The following is a 16,872-nucleotide window of genomic DNA, read 5'->3' as shown; positions in this document are numbered from 1 at the left end:
GTCTCTAACAGCAGACTCCTCACTTGCGTGTCGAGAGGGTCCAGGGATCCCTGGGGGTGCTTAGCGGAGACTCTAGCTCGGCGTACCTGTCCTGACAGTTGATGTTTCTTCTCCGAGGATCTTTCCTTGGTGGCCGTTCACAACATCCCTGCCCTCAAGCACTAGAGCCCCCACGAAGAAGCTACTCATGGGACAAAGATTTTTTGTTTAAAACATGACAATGACTGTCACTATCTGAGAACCATACATGCCCAGCACCAAGAGGTGGGCAGATCGGTAGCAGTCCCCACTGCAGCTGGGAGAGCACCCCTGCGCCTCCAAGGGGAACCCAGATTCAAATTGCTGTGTTCCCAGATTCCACGCTATGGTAATGGCGTAGACGGGGAGGCAGCGTGGAAACCAGCACACACTTGTACTTGCAAAGGATTCTGTCTGGCTTGCTGATTTGCATAGCTTCTTGATTCAAAGAGGGTACCCCCAACCGTGGAGTAATTAGAGAGGTGCCCGTGTGTGCTTTGGGTGGGGGAGGAATGCGCTTGAGAGCAGGCAGAGATGCACACAGTTCTTTGCTGAGCAGCTGCCCATGAATAATTCCTAAAAGTTGCCAAATATTTAGCAGTCCTGCTTGTCTGTCATAGACTGACAAAATGGATGGTTGGGAAAACGGATCTTCTTTTTCCAGCCTTCGCAACATTGTTTTAAAGATTCCACCCCCTTTTCAAAGTGGCTTGAAGCTGCGGGGTAGGCAGAATAGGATTCTACTGAACTCCTTGGTTTCGGGGACGGTTCCCTCCCCCAAGTTCAGTGTCTCCTTCCAGCCTCTCTTTCATGCATTAGAAATTATAGAAATTAACAGCTTTACTGATGCCTGGAAGGTAAACAAGGAAACTGTGAGACTTGGCAGCATATGACAGCAGTGACAATCTGAAGACGAGATGATTCAGAAACGTTTTGCATTCTCCCATCCTTTGAGTTAGCCCCTGGAAGCAGAGCAAAGTGTCAGGTAGAATGTGGAGACAGCCGGAGGGGCCCTTGCTGGGGTTCGGTCCGTTCCCGCTGCGCTGAGTCTGTGCAGAGGGCTCTCTGTTGTTTTCTTATTCGTGATGATGGTCCTGGTCTGTGGCCAGTCCGTCTGCAGCAATGGTCATCGTCATGGTACTTGAGCGTTGCTGTGATTGAGAGCGAATGACGGTGCTTGCTAGCTCTGCGCTCTGACTAATTGATCAGGACAACTCAGTGTCTTTGGGGAAAACTGGAGCCCAGGAGAACGCAGGCAGGATTGAGGAACTTGGCTCTGGGGTCTGATCATTCACAGTAAGACTGCTTCAAGGTCAACGTCAGAGGTATTTACTGCATGAAGTGGAGTTTAGCTGCATGAATCGGAGTTTTATTCGTGTGCCTTTGCTTTATGGGTTGAATCCATCATAAAAAGTTGACATTTTAAATACATTATACATGTAGAAATGTGTATGTAAACATTTTAAAATAAAATGTAAATGTGCATCCAAAAATGTTTGAATGTTGCTACCCGTTTAAAAGAGTAGCTTGTACATACACAGCCACTCAGCTCCATAAATGCTGCCCACTCGGATGCTTCTGAGGCTTTAGGCCAAGGGTGTGTATAAAAGACATTTTTGCTTTTGTCTGACTGAGTTTGGAAAGATGGGCCAGTTCTACCCATCTCAGAAGCAATTTTGATTTTTCCCTCAGATGGAATAGTTCCAATGGACCGACTCCAAACACTGTAGTTTTATTTTCTTTTTTGCAAGCTTTGGATGCACAATAACTTTGCTGGGCCTTTCCATATCTTGTGAGGGATCAGGACCAAGCCCAGCGGCCTGGCCACTTCCTGCAGGCGCTCGCTGGCCTGACCTTGCCTGCCCCTGCCTGCCCCGCCCTCCCCCTTCCCGAGGGTGGATTTCCCCTGTTCCGATGTTGTCACCCTGCCTCTTTCCCAGGGCCTTGCCTGGCTTCCTCCCTGCCCCCACTCCCTGGAAGCAGAGAGGCTCTGGGGACGCACCAGCTGGTGCTCCAGCTCTGTGGCCAGGCTGGTCCAGACCTCTGCGAACCAGGCTACTCCCAAAGACCCACTTCTCCCCACAGGAAGTATATGGCTAGCCTGGGCCCTTCCAGATCTTTCTGGAGCATAAAACATAGTGCGCACGCCCTGGGGTTGGAAGGGATTTTCAGGAATAATCTGGTATCATCGTAGCCCTCTGCAGAATGCCTTTCCTGGGCCATCCCTGCCCTGAAGGAATTACAGCTCCACTTGGCGGTGGCGGGGGGGGGGGGGGGGGGGGGGCGGCCGCGTGCATGTGCGTGTCCAGCGTTGCAAGGTATTTCAGGGGGGGAGGGGAAGAGATACAGCCAAAAAAAAAACCCAAGCAAACAAATATAAATTGCAAGGGAGGATGGCTTCCCAGGTGCCCAGCCAGGAGTGGGCTCAGCAGCTCTGGGTTAGCATCCCTGCTGCCCTGCTTCCTCACTCTGTGACACTGTTCAGCATCCTTGCCTTTCAAATGGGTCTCGTCTTGCCGCCGAGGATAGTCATGAGATGCAGGAGAGATCCCATAAGCAGCCGAGGAGGCACTCAACAGACTCGACAAACCTAACACCCCCCCTTCCCCTTACTGGAGATGCTGCCATTCAGATGAAGAACAGGAAGCTTTCCAGCTAGTGGGAGCATGTCGTGCGAGCCCCTCCATGACCCTGCTTCTCGGATATGTCCACAAGAACCGGCCTCCCCCAACCCCACATTTTAGCTGTGACTTGGTCACATTTTCAGACGTTCTGCTCGATATTGCAATAGGAAGCTGCGTCAGAGCCTTGGCTAAAGGAGGTGTTCACTTGGTAAAGGTTTACTTTAAAGAATGATGGTTTTTGCTGTAATTCTTTGCTTAGAGAAACTGATAGTTGGGGTTTCATAGTATCATGTGTGAACCACAAACCAATAAAATACGTGCTCTCTTTGTAGTACCCACTGTTCCCTGTATTCTTGCTTTGTCTAAAGAAAAATTAGTTAAAAGTTGAATTTCAGATTTTAATTGTGTTTGAGTTTAGTCAATGACACTTATTGGTGTATTTAACCAGCCATTGACAAAGCGCCCGCCTGGTTCGACACCAGACTGGCTTTTTTCCCTTGTGGTTTTAGTCTGGGCTGACTCAAGCAGCTGCCTCTGCCTACAGCCCTGTGCCAGAAGCTTCTGTGTATCATCGAGTTTTAGTTTACATTAAAATGGATGAGTGTGGCATCAGAAGGTATCTTTGAGCACTTCTATCAATCCTTTTGAGATACTGGAAGTAACTTCCACTCCTGGCTTCTCCCCTTGCTTGGCTCTGGGCAAAGACCAGAAGTCATTCTTTCCACCATCTTCCCTGGTTCTTTTTGGGAAGCGGAAGGATGGACTCCTGTCGTAAGTTAACCTTACAGTGATTCCCAAGTGATCACCTCTCGCCCAAACCCAGTGCCCTCCCAACTCCTTGCTGTTGTGTTGTATGTCATGCTGGAACCCTCTGTGTTACTCAACAGGTTGTCTCCCAGCTGTGTTATACAGCTTCCCAAGTAGATGCCATGGCATGGGATAGAGTCTCTTGGATGTTTTATTTATAAATGTTCATTGTTAGTTTATATAAATACTATTAATTTTTGTATTAACTTTTTATTTTGTGACCTAAACTCACATATTAGCTCTAATAAGCTTTTTATGGATTCTTTGGGTTTTTTTTTTAATTTCAAAATATTAAGGGGGTACAAATGTTTTAGGTTACATAGATCACTTTTGTAATGCTTAAGTCCCAGCTATAGGTGTGCCTGTCACCCAAATAGTGTTCATAGTACCCATTAGGTGGATTTATTCCCCTCCCCTCATTTTGCCTCCCCCCAGTTGCTCTCCACTGAGTTTTACTTCCCTCCATGCCCTTGTGTACTCATTAGTTAGTTCCAATTTAATAGTGAGTACATGTGATGTTTGTTTTTCCATTCTTGAGATACTTCACTTAGGAGAATGGTCTCTAGTTCCATCCAGATTGTTGCAAAAGGTATTAATTCATCTTTTTTGTGGCTGAGTAGTACTCCATGGTGTACATATACCACATTTTGTTAATCCGCTCATGAATTGCTAGGCACTAGGGTTGAGTCCACATCTTAGCAGTTGTGAATTGTGCTGCAATGAACATTCGAGTGCAGGTGTATTTTTGATTAAATGACTTCTTTTCCTTTGGGTAAATACCCAGGAGTGGAATTACTGGATCGAATGGTGGGTCTACTTTTAGTTCTTTGAGGAATCTCCATACTGTTTTCCATAGAGGTTATACTAATTTGCAGTCCCACCAACAGTGTGTAAGTGTTCCTTTCTCTCTGCATACACACCAGCATCTATTGTTTTTGGACTTTTTAATAAAAGCCATTCTAAATGGGATAAAGTGATATCTCACTGTGATTTTAATTTGCATTTCTCTAATGATTAGTGACATTGAGCATTTTTTTCATATGTTTCTTGGCCATTGGTCTTTCTTCTTTTGAGAAGCCTCCGTTCATGTCTTTTGCCCACTTTTTAATAGGATTGTCTGGTTTTTTTCTTGATGATTTGCTTGAGTTCTATGTAAATTCTGGTTATTAGCCCTTTATCAGATGTGTAGCTTGCAAATATTTTCTCCCATTCTGTAGGCTGTCTTTTGCTCTGTTGATTATTTCCTTAGCTGTACAGAAGCTTTTTAGTTTAATCAAATCCAATTTATTAATTTCTGTTGATGCCATGATTGCCATTGGGGTCTTTTTCATAAATTCTTTGCCTAGACTGATATCTAGAAGAGTTTCCCTACACTTTCCTCTAGAATTGTTATGGTTTCATGCCTTAGATCTAAGTCTTTTATCCATCTTGAATTAATTTTTGTGAGTGGTGAGAGATAGGGGTCCTGTTTCATTCTTCTGCATGTGGCTATCCAATTTTCCCAGCACCATTTATTGAATAGGGTTTCTTTTCCCCGGTGTATGTTGTCTGCTTTGTCAAAGATCAGATAGTTGTAGGTAGATGGTTTTATGTCTGGGTTCTCTGTTCTGTTCCATTGGTCTATGTCTCTATTTTGGCATCAATATCATGCTGTTTTGATTACTATAGCCTTGCAGTATAGTTTGGAGTCTGGTAATGTGAGGCCTCCAGTTTTTGTTCTTTTTGCTTAAGATTGTTTTGGCTATTTGGGCTCTTTTCTTGTTCCAAACAAAGGATAGAATTATTTTTTCTAGATCTGTGAAGTATGATTTTGGTAACTTGATGGGGATTGCATTGAATTTGTAAATCACTTTGGGCAATATGGACATTTTAACAATGTTGATACTACCTATCTATGAGCATGATATGGTTTTCCATGTGTTTGTATCTTCTGTAAGTTCTTTCCTCAGATTTTCCTAGTTCTCCTTGTAGAGATCTTTCACCTCCTTGGTTAAGTATATTCCTAGGTATTTTATTTTCTTTATATCTATTGTGAATGATACTGAGTCTTTGATTTGACTCTCAGCTTGACTGTTTTTAGTATATAGAAATGCTACTGATTTATGTACAGTGATTCTGTATCCTGAGACTTTGCTGAATTTGTTTATTGATTCCCGGAGACTCTTGGTAGAATCTTTGGGTTTTTCTAGATCATATTGTCAGCAGATTCTTTGGAATTTTCTATGTAGAATATCATGTCATCTGAAAATGAAGTCTTTTTTTTTTTCCTTCCAATTCCTATGTCTTTTAACTCCTTTTCTTGCCTTACTGCATTGGCTAAGATTTCCAGTACAATGCTAAATATGAGTGGTAAGAGCAGATATACTTGCTTTGTTCCAGTTATTCAGGGGAAATAGTCAGTCTTCCCACCATTAAGAATAGTTTTAGATTATTCTTTAGATTTGCCCAACTAGATTTAAAATGCCTTAGTAACAAGAACTATTTCTTCTGCTTTTTTGGCTTCAAAACTACTTCACAGGTCAACTTTTCAATGTATAACCATACAACAATTTATAACAACTTGTTATAATTGTGTATTGTAGAGTCTTTGTTTTATTTGATTTGAGATATTTAGCCTTAGAACTAAGACAGCAAGTTATCTATTTTGGTGAAAAATGTCATGTACTGCATTAGCTATTTAAAAATAATGACAATTAAAACATGCTGCCACTCTTTAGTGGTGTACATGTGCAGTGACAACTCAGCGTGGTTCTCATCCATAAGTAGATGGTAGCCTGATAGCCCTAGTGTGAGGCTGCTATAGTGGCCACACATACCAGAACTTGAGAGCTAAGTCTGTCAACTGAGGAATGGGTAAACAAATGCAGTATATCCAAACAATAGAATATTATTCAGCCATAAAAAAGAATGAAGTACTGGTACATGCTACAGCATGGATATACCTCAAAAACATAATGCTTAGTGAAAGAAGCCAGTCGCAAAAGGCCACATTTATATGCGCCCATTTATATGGAATGTCTAGAATAGGCAAATCTATAGAGACAGAAAGAAGATTGGTGGTTGCCTGGCGATGGGCGGAGGATGGGGCTGGGGAACTAATCAGTTAAGGGACCTAGGATTTCTTTATAGATGATGAAAATGTTCTGATACTAGGTTATAGTGATGGTCGTGAGCTGTGAGAATATACTAGAAACCATTGAACTGTACACTTTAAACAGGTGAACTTTATGGTATGTAAATTATATCTCCATGAAGCTATATTTTAAAAGGAACATGAGAGCTAAATGAGTGGGAATGATTGAGCTGGATACTGATTAAGCTGGAAAACTGGGGCGAAGTCACTGCCCCAGGCCAGGTTTTAAAAGGCTGTGTCTGGGGAGGGTGGGCTGAGGGGCCTGTTTCAGGGGGGAGGAGCCGTGTAGGAACAGCAAGGGGCAGCCAAGTGATGGAGCGTCTTGGGGGCTGGGGCAGCAGACACCCCCATCAACTGACAACGGAGGTCACAGGAGAGTCTGGGGTAGGACACTGTTGAAAGCTAATGACTGCAGCAAAAAGAAGTAATCATCTAGATACAAAGGTCTCCAGAAGACCCCGAACAATGAAGGAAAAATGAACATACTCAGCTAGGGCTGTAGAGCAAGAAGAGGCTACGATTAGCAGCTAACTCCTGTTAACCAGAAAACTAACGCTTTCTTTCTTTTTTTGTTTTCTTCTTCTTTTTCAGACTATAGCCTTCGTTTTCCTTTGGTGAGTACAAAACGTTTTAAAAATTATTTCTGATATATAGTTAACTAGCTAAAAAAAAATGCGTGGGATTTAATGGTTAGAGGAGGATTATTTTCTTGAGAAAGAAGACCATATGGTCAGCATGTTATATTTGAATTTTATGCCTTAATTTGCTCAAACGGGTTCATGTCCCGCTTTTTGTTGCGTCATTTTGTGTGCGTGTCTAACATTTGGCTCCGCTGCACGATCTGCTGAACCGTATTGTGGAGGACACGATTTCCATATGCTTCCCTTTCGCCAACCTCTCCCTACCTCTGCAAGGGCCTCGCCTATCTCTGCGCTCACGTTTGAGGACTGCTGGGGAGCGTGGGGCAGGTCATGGCATCGACGGTAATTGCTTCTTAAATTGATCTGCCGCAGGGAAACTGCTGAAAAGGAGCTTGTCTGGGCTGCACTCTCGGTGAATACGTCTGTGTCACACCATTTCATGGCTTTGGGTCTGGTTATGGCAAAATTACATGGCCTTGATGTCCTCAGAAAAAGAAAACTTCAAACAACATAGCCTTTTGGTGATCTGTTTAATCCACTTCATGCTGTTCAATTTCCTAAAGAAATTGAGGGAGGAAGAAATCCAAGAGCTTTTGAAGTGGCTGCAGCCTGCGGGCAGGTGCACGGGGAGCGCTCTGCCTGTGCTTGGCCTCAGCAAGTGCGTGATGCTGGCCACGGGGAAGCGGTATTTCCTAGATGCATAACCTTGTTCGAAAGGCATCGACTCTGTCCTGGAATCATTTTAACATCAGTGGATCAGTTATTTTGCCCTTGCTGGCCCTCTCTTAGGCAGGGTGCCCTCGGTGGCCCAATTCCATCTGGGCATAAATGCTATGGTTGTTCTTGGTGTGATCACACGCATTTTGACTGCATGGACTGTTTCTTTCTATCTCCGTAAGGAATATTAAACATAATTAACAATTTATCAAGCCAGAGAGAAGGGAAGCCTTCATTAGCTACCACTAAGCTGATTTTGTTGTCCACGTTCTCTGTGGCATCATTATGGGATGTTGTGGATTCTGAATGGCATGCCCTACTTGGGCAAATGTCAACAGTGGGATCAAAGAGACAGATCATTACTGGATAATATTAATGGGATAGAGACTTAATTACAAGAAGTCTGCCATCCCTTAATGCCTCGGAATCCCAATCAAGAAGCGTTAGGCTTGTTGACGTAGGTCGAATGCATGCTAAACATGACTTCATCAAAAACAGCGATCGAGTGCTTTATTGAAGGTGACTACCAAGCTGGAATGAAACATTTGAGGGTCCAGACCCCACAGATTCATCTCCTTCCAAAATACGGGGCACAGAGTATGGTTTATCACAAGCGTGCAACCTTTGCCCCCCACCCCCGACTTTCCACTGGGTACTGGCCACTCCACACCCTGTCCTGCCTTCGGCCCCGTCCTGGGTTTCCTGGCCTCTTGCCAAGTTGATTTGCTGCCTGTCAGGACGTCCACAGCTCTGTCAGCGGAGTAATCCGATGACAGGTGCTTCCAGACTCCTTCACCTCCCTAGCATTGTCTTGGAAACAGCAGGAGGTTCAGAAGTTGGTGCCCGGCCCAGAGGTAACCAAGCATTTGTCCAGGACCTGACTTCTTGTGCCTCCCGGCCCGCACTGGGACAGTTGGTAGCCAGAGAAGCTTTGGGCCGAAACTCCCTCCCCACCCCCCTGGCCCCATCCTGTGCCTCCATTTCTGCAGGAAAGTGAATTCTGCTTTAGGGAGGTGCTGAGTTCCTAGATTTAAAGTGCTTCCGATTGCAGGAGTCTTTCTCTTTGACATGAGGAAAAGGCGTTCGGAACATGAACCCCCTATCGGTGCTACCTTACCTGCTGCCCTCGTTTGGAATCTGCCCACTGGGCCACCAGGGTGAAATACCAGATTGGTCTCTTAGCCTTTTACATTCTCATTGCTGTATGTCTGAGACTTGTTTCAGAGCTTCAAGTGTTCGATTAATTGCAGGAACTTATTTCTGACTTGTGGGATTAGAAACGCACTTTTGAATCAGTTAGAACTAAATTGATTTAAGTAATAAATAGTCCACCTCGGGCAAGACAGGGAAGCTCCCTGGGGCTGGAGGCTGTGCCGCAGCCACTGTGCGCACCTGTGTGCACCTGTGCATACCTGGTGGGTGGCTGCAGAGCAGCCTGGTCAGCACTTGCTGAGGGAACACTGCGACCTGTGTGAGCCTCCTTCTCCCCTCTGCCACCACTTCCCTAGGATTGTTGTGACATTTAAGTGAGATGACCTAAGGTAAGCGTTTAATAAATGCCAGCTATTGTCACTGCCACTCTTACTAACATCATCCAGAATTGTGGAAACTGTTTCCAATTTTTAAAGAAGGCACTTAACTGGGCTATAACATACATGCTGGTACTGTAATACATATCAAGAGGAGTTCCTTTCACTAGCAATAACCCCTGATTTTTCCCTTCAAAAACCTCCATATTAATATTTGACTTCTAAAAATAAGTCTTTTTCCCTGTTAAACTAGATTATGAGGGGTCTTTTGAGCAAAGCCACTCATTGTGATGTTCCTTTTCCATTTTCCTTGCATTTAACAATGGATCTGTGGAAGTAATACTGTAGTTCATATCGGTGATCAAGTATAATCAAAGTTCTTTCAGCTGGAGAATGTTTGCAACTCTGTGGGTCTCTGTTGCGTAGTATTTAATGCAATGGAATTGCGGAAGTAAGAATTTATAAAAGACACATAATTAAGGTTTAAATATTTTCTCCAGACTCTTTGAGGTCGTATATTGTTATACCTAAGGGTATCCACTAGTAGGTAAAATTAAATGATACTGAAACTTGCCTATTTCACTTGGTTCGTGGACATACCCAAGGAATAAAAGAAAACTAAATGAAAGTGCTAATATTAAGTCACAGTGAATTTCCATTTTTGTATTTACTTAGGACATTTGTTCACTAGTGTGATCTTCTTTAATGATCTCTGCTCCCTCCTCTGTTGTTTTATCAAGTGTGATGTTTTTCTTCTGACTTCTTTTTCTTTTTTTGGTGTTGGTTTGAGTGACCACCATGGCAGGAAAAAATAATCTGTAAGTTTTAAAATAAAGTTCAAGGGCTGAGTCTACATCCTGACGGGGCAGGGTGGCCACTCTGAGCATGCTTTCTGGCCGCGTCAGCAGAGTGACACTTCAGCTGGCGGAGCGGGAGCCACATGCTCTGTGCTGGCCATCTGAATTGCAGAAAGGAACGAGTAACCTGATGTGCACAGCAAGAAAAAACGAAAACTTTCTAAAATACGTGATTCCTTTTTCCTTCCTGTGCCGTGCACTTGGGTTTTTTGTTAGCATCGATGGATTCTATGGGTTTCCTCCTCGAGCAACAGTGGTTCTCCCGACAGGGAGACCTTATTCCCCTGCTGAATGAAGTCAGAAGCTGGAAGCAGGTTGGAAGATGCCTTTGGATCCGACGGTGACAAACAGATTAGTCCCCCGTGCATTTCCATTTCCATCCCTCCCCTCCCCGGCAGAGTTTCCACATTCTTCCAAGAAGTACCTCCTAAGAGTCTCCTAGGGAATCATTTGTCACAGAACAAAGGCATGGGTGTTAATCAGTCACGGTTTCCACTTAGAGGAAGCAGGAACACAGATTTCCTATATAAACTCCTGTCCATCGCCGAGTGCACAGCAGACACGCTGCCGGAATTCTTCGAGAAATCCCTTTTCAGCTGACGGGGAAACATGGATTCTCCCAGGGCAGAATGGCTTTCCAGCGTCATCCCAGCGGGAAAAGAGGTAAAGAGGAACCTTTCTTGTCGCTTTGGATTTATGTCATGGTTGCTTGTAATATAATTGCAGAAGTATCTAAAAATTAGGCTAAAGAATATTATCCGGAAACCTTCGTTAAATGAAAACTTGGCAAGCCCCTCGGTTAACTTTATCCAGCTCTGCGCAGGAAATCTGGGATTTATGCTCCAGGAAACCATTTCTAATCCACCGCAGCTCAGCCAACAGTGGGCTGGGGATGGTGGAGAGGGACTGTCTGTCCTGTTGTGCCTGATGGGCTGTCAGATGGCAGGCGATCGACGTGAGGTTCACCTTTTCAGAAAAACAATCCCTAGTGATTGTTGAGGCCCGAGGCTGGCTGGATGACACAGGAAAATTCCATCCATTGGAAGTTGGACATTTTCTATTTTTATATTCAAAGCCGCCCTCTTAATTTTCCTTAACAGCTAGATTTGTGAAGTGGCATTTTAATTAAAAGTGACACTAAGAAAGTGTGAGGTGCCTGGGCAGTGGCACAATGCACTGGTCTTCCCAGAGCTTGTCTTCAGGTCCTGGTTTAGGCTGACTTTCTGGCAAAGGTTTTCCTGCCTGTGAGGTCACATGGCAGAGACAGGTGCCCTTGTCAGCTGCAGACCCTTGCCAGCTGCCTGCAGGGTGGCATCACTCACATTCGGGAAAAGAAGGCAAGAAACATATAAACGCTTTAGGAGTGTGAGTCACAGAGCGAGGTCTCAGGCCCTCTGGGCTGCCGCGTCAGGACGAGTTCTGGTGCCAAGCGCAGGGGTCATGGGTGGGCCAGTCCCCCCCGACACCGGCTCACCTCACCTGCGGCTGCATCCCTGGGGTTTCCCAAGCGAATCGGGACACAGAACAACAGGAGGTTAGATCACATTCTGCTCAAAAATTGCCAGTTTAAAGTGAGTTTTAAAAACTTCTTATGGTGCAGAGTTGGGTATAAAGTATTTAGAGTGTTAGAAAACGAAGGCTCCCTGTGGAATTGCTGAACAAAAACGTGTCGCACAACAGATCCTCTGCCTATCTTTCCTTGTTTTGAATAGAAAGGAGTGTAAACAAAAACCCCAAAATTGGATTTGTGTTTATTTTATGGTAAGGACTGAACATCAATGGTATTTAACTGATTTCAAACAACTCTACCAAGATTGATCTGCTATTAGAAATGGTGCAGATTTCCTGTTCAAGTTCTATAAGTATATATGTGCATATGTATATATATATATATATATATATATACACATATATACACACACATATTAAAGCTATATATTACAATGAATATATATTTAAAAACTGTCATGTTACCATGTTGCTGTTAAGAAATGAATGTTTTTAAACGTCGTGTTTGTGGAAATTATTTGGAAAAACAGGATTTGATCTATTTCCTGTTTTGCCAGACTTAAAATGCCTTATGCTTAAATCACAAATTGCATTTATGATAAGATACATGCATATAGAGCGCCTCACAATTTACAAAGCACGCCCCAATTTACCTCCGTTGAGCCTCGTAAATGCCCTGGAGGCAGTCGGGTGTGCACCGTCACCTCCACCGTGAGGATGAGGAGACAGACCAGGCGGGCCGGGAGGTGACTGGGGAGGCCAGAGCGAGAGGAAGCAGCCGTGTCCTCGCGTGTGCCCGCAAACTCACACGGCGTTCCTCTCCGGCTGAAAAGACAGTCGGCTCTCATTAGCACCGCCAAAGGTGAGGTTCAGACTTGCCAAAAAAAAATTTTCCATGGTGAAAAATATTATTTTACAGTTATACAAGTGACAGAGAACATTAACAAATAAAAACATATCCTGTGGATTCTGCAAACACTTTGCTGGTAGATAATTGTATTTTGGAACAGTTGAATGATCACTGGAGTTGATCTTGGCCAGGGTGCCCAACTATTTCTGCGTGTTATCTGCTGACCAAATCCAGCGTGCTAATCTTTCTTTCACACACTTGCCAGGTTTCCTTCCAGCGCAGCCAGCAGTTTGTACATTTACTCGCCGAGGGTTGATCAGGTGTCTCCTGCAGGCTCCTAACCGTGAACGGTCTTGAAAAATGAAGTGGTACAGCCTAGTTTTGATTTCAGGGAATATTGCTTGTAAGGCTGGTATTTGAGTCCTTTCTCTAGTAAGTATAAACGTGTGTTTTGCTCAGGTGCTTAGAAAAAGGGTTGGATAGAAATAGTTTAGTTCTAGAAAATTCAGTGACTTAGACTCGTACCTTCACCACTCTGAGTCATGCGTTCTTTGTCTGGAATATAAAGGGCTGGGCGAGAATTGCTTAAAGATCTCTTCGAGACATAAAGTTTCATGATGTAGGGTGATGATTATCTGGATTTGGCGTTAACAGCATAAACCCCTGGAAAGTGACTACCGCTGTATCTGCCATGACGGGGCAGGCTGCGTTTCTCTCCTTCCCTTCCAGGATGAGGTTTGACACCACGATGTAACTGTTTTGTAATCTTCTTTTTGAAAAGACAGTGCTGTCCTGTGGGGCTGACTCTTCCCCTCTCCCTCATTTGTATTTGCTCTCTTATGCTCTCTGAAAGAAGTAGGAACAAAAAAAGAAGAATTTTATTAGTGGAAAAATTTTTTTTGAAAAACGATCATTTCCTTTTTATAATGTTGCTTGTATCCAGGAAGTAAAAGCTGGGAATCCACGGGCTTTGATTTTAAAACTCAAGCAGAAATGTTAGTTAATAAAACAAAGGTGTTTTTCCCACTGCTCTGAGATCCGTTCTGGCAAATGCTTCTGGGGGCCATGTGATGGTTTATTTTACTTGAAGGAGTGATTCACCAGGAAGCAGACCACTTAATCCCATCAGAAACCATGGAAACCCCAACACCACTCTGTTCCCGGGTTAGGGGAGTTCTCCGTAGAAGATAGACTGGAAAGTGCATGTCACTGAGATGAAGTTAGGAATTCCGAATGCACACGATTTGAGCAAGAGCAAATTCAGAGGCATCACTATTTTCGAAACCCGTTTTTGGCTTCCTTCCAGTTTGAAGCGAACGCCGACATTCTGTTTTGCTGTTTCCGTTGTGGGCGGATTGATTTAATTTTTAATGAATGATTCACTACCCATGGCTGTATGTTTTCCTCCTGTTGAGCTGAGAATTAAGTCATGTTTTTTTTAAAAAATTCTTTTTGATGTAAACTGAGTAACACCGTGCTCAGTGTTTGAGACAAGGGGGCAAGTACATCACTTGAGAGAAGGCATGAAACCTGCCCGAGGCTCGTAACAAACGGCAGAGATGACATCGTCATAGGACTGTCCTGCTGTCCAGAAAAGGAGCCTGTTTTAGTCAACATCTAAAAACATTTCTTTCTACAAAAATGTTTTCTAAAGTTATGTAATTTTTTAAAGTATTTTTTGACGGGGTAGTACAAATCCAATCCATTCAGGGCAGCCACGTGGCAGGTTTCCCTCGTGGAAAGGCTCGTGACACCATCTATGTCCCCACAGTGCGTGTGGGGCTTCCTCCCTGTCCATTCTGGTTACTGCGCGTGGCCTCTGGCAGTCCCCTCTGGTCCTTCACTGAGAATAGCACCGGGGGTGCTCAGAGCTGCCAGGGCTGTTCAGATCCTGTCTTGGGCCCCACTCCTTGCCCAAGTGTTTCCTCTCCTTGCCCCTCAGCACCACTGCTTCGGGGTGAATCTGAAGCACAGGCTGTCCCATCTTTACCATGAGGCCCTCCTGCCTGGCCTGAGCACGGCCACTGAGCCTACCAGACAAGCAGTGAAAGCTCATTTCCTGCACCCAGCACCTCTGGCCCCCAGTGTCAGATTTTACCCAGTGGTACCGAGAACTCGGGTATCCACGAGGACGGCAAACACAGCCCACGAAGAGCGTCCAGAGGCAGCAGCTGGAGACACCAATCAGAGAGAACCAATAAAGGCAACCTGCACTTTATTGGGGCAGGTGCACTGCTCATGGGGCGAGACGTGGAAAAGCATCGCCATCAGAAAGGCAGCAGAGGCCCGGCCTACGGGGGGCCAGGAGCCCGAGTGTCTGTCCTATCTAGGCGTGTGGCTGCCAGCAAGTCCCCAGCTTCTCAGGGCGTTGGTCTCCCTAGCTGCCCAGTGGGCAACTGCAGCCACCTCTGCAAGCCTGTAGAATTCTGTCCATCCAGGCTGGGGCCTCGGAAGAAATGGAAAAGTTCTAGCACAAAATTAATAGCATGAAACATGGTCTCTGTTAGAGCTGAGCACACTAAAATGTACAAGGGACAGTGGCTGGGGGTGCTTTTCTTTCAAGACAGTCTGCTCTGAACCCAAGATCTTAGGCCTGGGCTTAGGGCTTGCTCGGGCTGAGCTTCCCTGGAGAGGAGACACCTGCGTCAGCGCAGCTGCTCACCGGCTCCCCTGGCCCAGTGGAGCTCAGGAAACACCCGTGCACCCTCAGGGCCAGACTGTAGGCCTGGCGCCGCCACCAGGACTGTTCGTTGTGCTGACGTGCCTGCGTCAGAAATCCAGACACCTCCTCTAGAGACCTAGCTACCATGTCTGACATCCAAATATGGCAGCAGTAATCCAAATACCGGGTTAGAAGTCCAAGCACCTGGTCAGAAAGCTAAGTCCTATGTAACAAATCCAAACACCTCTTCAGAAACCCAAATACCTGCTTGGAAAGCCGAAGTCCCCGTCCAGGCATCTGTAACAATGGTACAAATGGGAGTCTTTATTTTTCACCAGAACATGTGGCCCCTTTCTGAAATTCATCTTAAAGGTTAAAAAAAAAAATTAATGGTTTTTTTCCAGCTGGGCTGTAATGCATTTTTAAAGAATGTGTCTGCTCTATATGTCACACTGTCTCTGGGATGTTTGAAAAATCTGAAATTGCCTCTGGTCACAGAACCCAGTGGTCTGATTGAAATGAGCAGGGGACCGAGGGGAGGGACAGACGGGTGTTTTGAATCCAGATCCATTAAGACAGAGACCCCGTCTCAGGGCTGGCTCAGCAAGCCCGGTGCTGCTTCTCTAAGTTTCCTAAATCCCCAGAAAGTTTTCTTCAAGGACATGGTTAAAAAAATTAAATACTGATCTTGAGAAATCAAAAGTCCAATTCAGTGAATGGCCCAATGACACAGAGCTATCAGTTCAACTGTAGAAAATGCATTATTCTCTCTAACTCCTGTTTCCTACTTTACGTATAATTTGTATAATGGGCGACACATAACCTGAGACTACCACTTGGCTGGCTCACTGCAGAGGCCCAGAGGATGACTGATTTTGGTCCCTGTCTGACTGTGACGGGGTGGGGGCCAGGTCTCTACTCCTAGAGGACAGCGAGTGAACTCCTGGGCTTTGAACGCCGGCTCGCCCAGCAGCCAGCGGCTCTCAGGAGCCCGTGCGGGGCAGATGGACGGGCGAGTGGATGGACGGCGGGCGTGGCGCGTGCCCAGTAGGGAAAAGTCAGCTCCATCTCTGCATTCTCCGCAGCGCCTGGGGCAGCACTTAGCGCGTGCGTAAAACCTAGAGTGGCTTGTTCACAAAGCAGGGATAAAAGCTTTTCCATCTGTGTGCTCTCTCTGGCCCTGTCATAGTGGTTCTTTTTACCCTCTATTTAATGTCACGCTCCTCCGGGCTCTGGGATACTCTCATGGGGGGGCAGGTGTCCAGCCTAACCCAACCCAGCCTGGGCCAGGCCTGGGCCCTGCAGGAGGCGGGGCGGGGGCAGTCTTGGGTGCTGGTGGGGCCAGGAAGTGAACAATTGAAATTGAATCCAGGTGTGAGTTGAGGCACAACGTCCCTGGCACAGGCGACGTCGCCCCATCAGACCTCACCTACAAAACACAAATTGAAAGATAAAATCACTGACACATTTCAAGGCAGCAGTTGCAGAGCATTAAGCACTTCTGAGTGTGGGCCTGGGTGACTGC

The 16,872-nt window shown here is 45.3% G+C and overlaps 1 protein-coding gene across 1 annotated transcript in view; it reads left to right on the top strand.

Annotated features, from left to right (window-relative positions):
- PTPRE (protein tyrosine phosphatase, receptor type, E) overlaps positions 1-16,872 on the top strand; it is a 139,399-nt gene that overhangs the window by 47,059 nt on the left and 75,468 nt on the right. The window contains exon 2 of the mRNA XM_012655366.1: positions 7,174-7,196. The gene's annotated coding sequence lies outside the window, so the exon portion shown is untranslated. The remainder of the gene's footprint in view (positions 1-7,173; positions 7,197-16,872) is intronic.

The sequence above is a fragment of the Propithecus coquereli genome, unplaced genomic scaffold (assembly GCF_000956105.1).
Source record: "Propithecus coquereli isolate 6110/MARCELLA unplaced genomic scaffold, Pcoq_1.0 Scaffold473, whole genome shotgun sequence".
NCBI lineage: Eukaryota > Metazoa > Chordata > Mammalia > Primates > Indriidae > Propithecus > Propithecus coquereli.
This window is presented reverse-complemented; position numbering and strand designations above follow the sequence as displayed.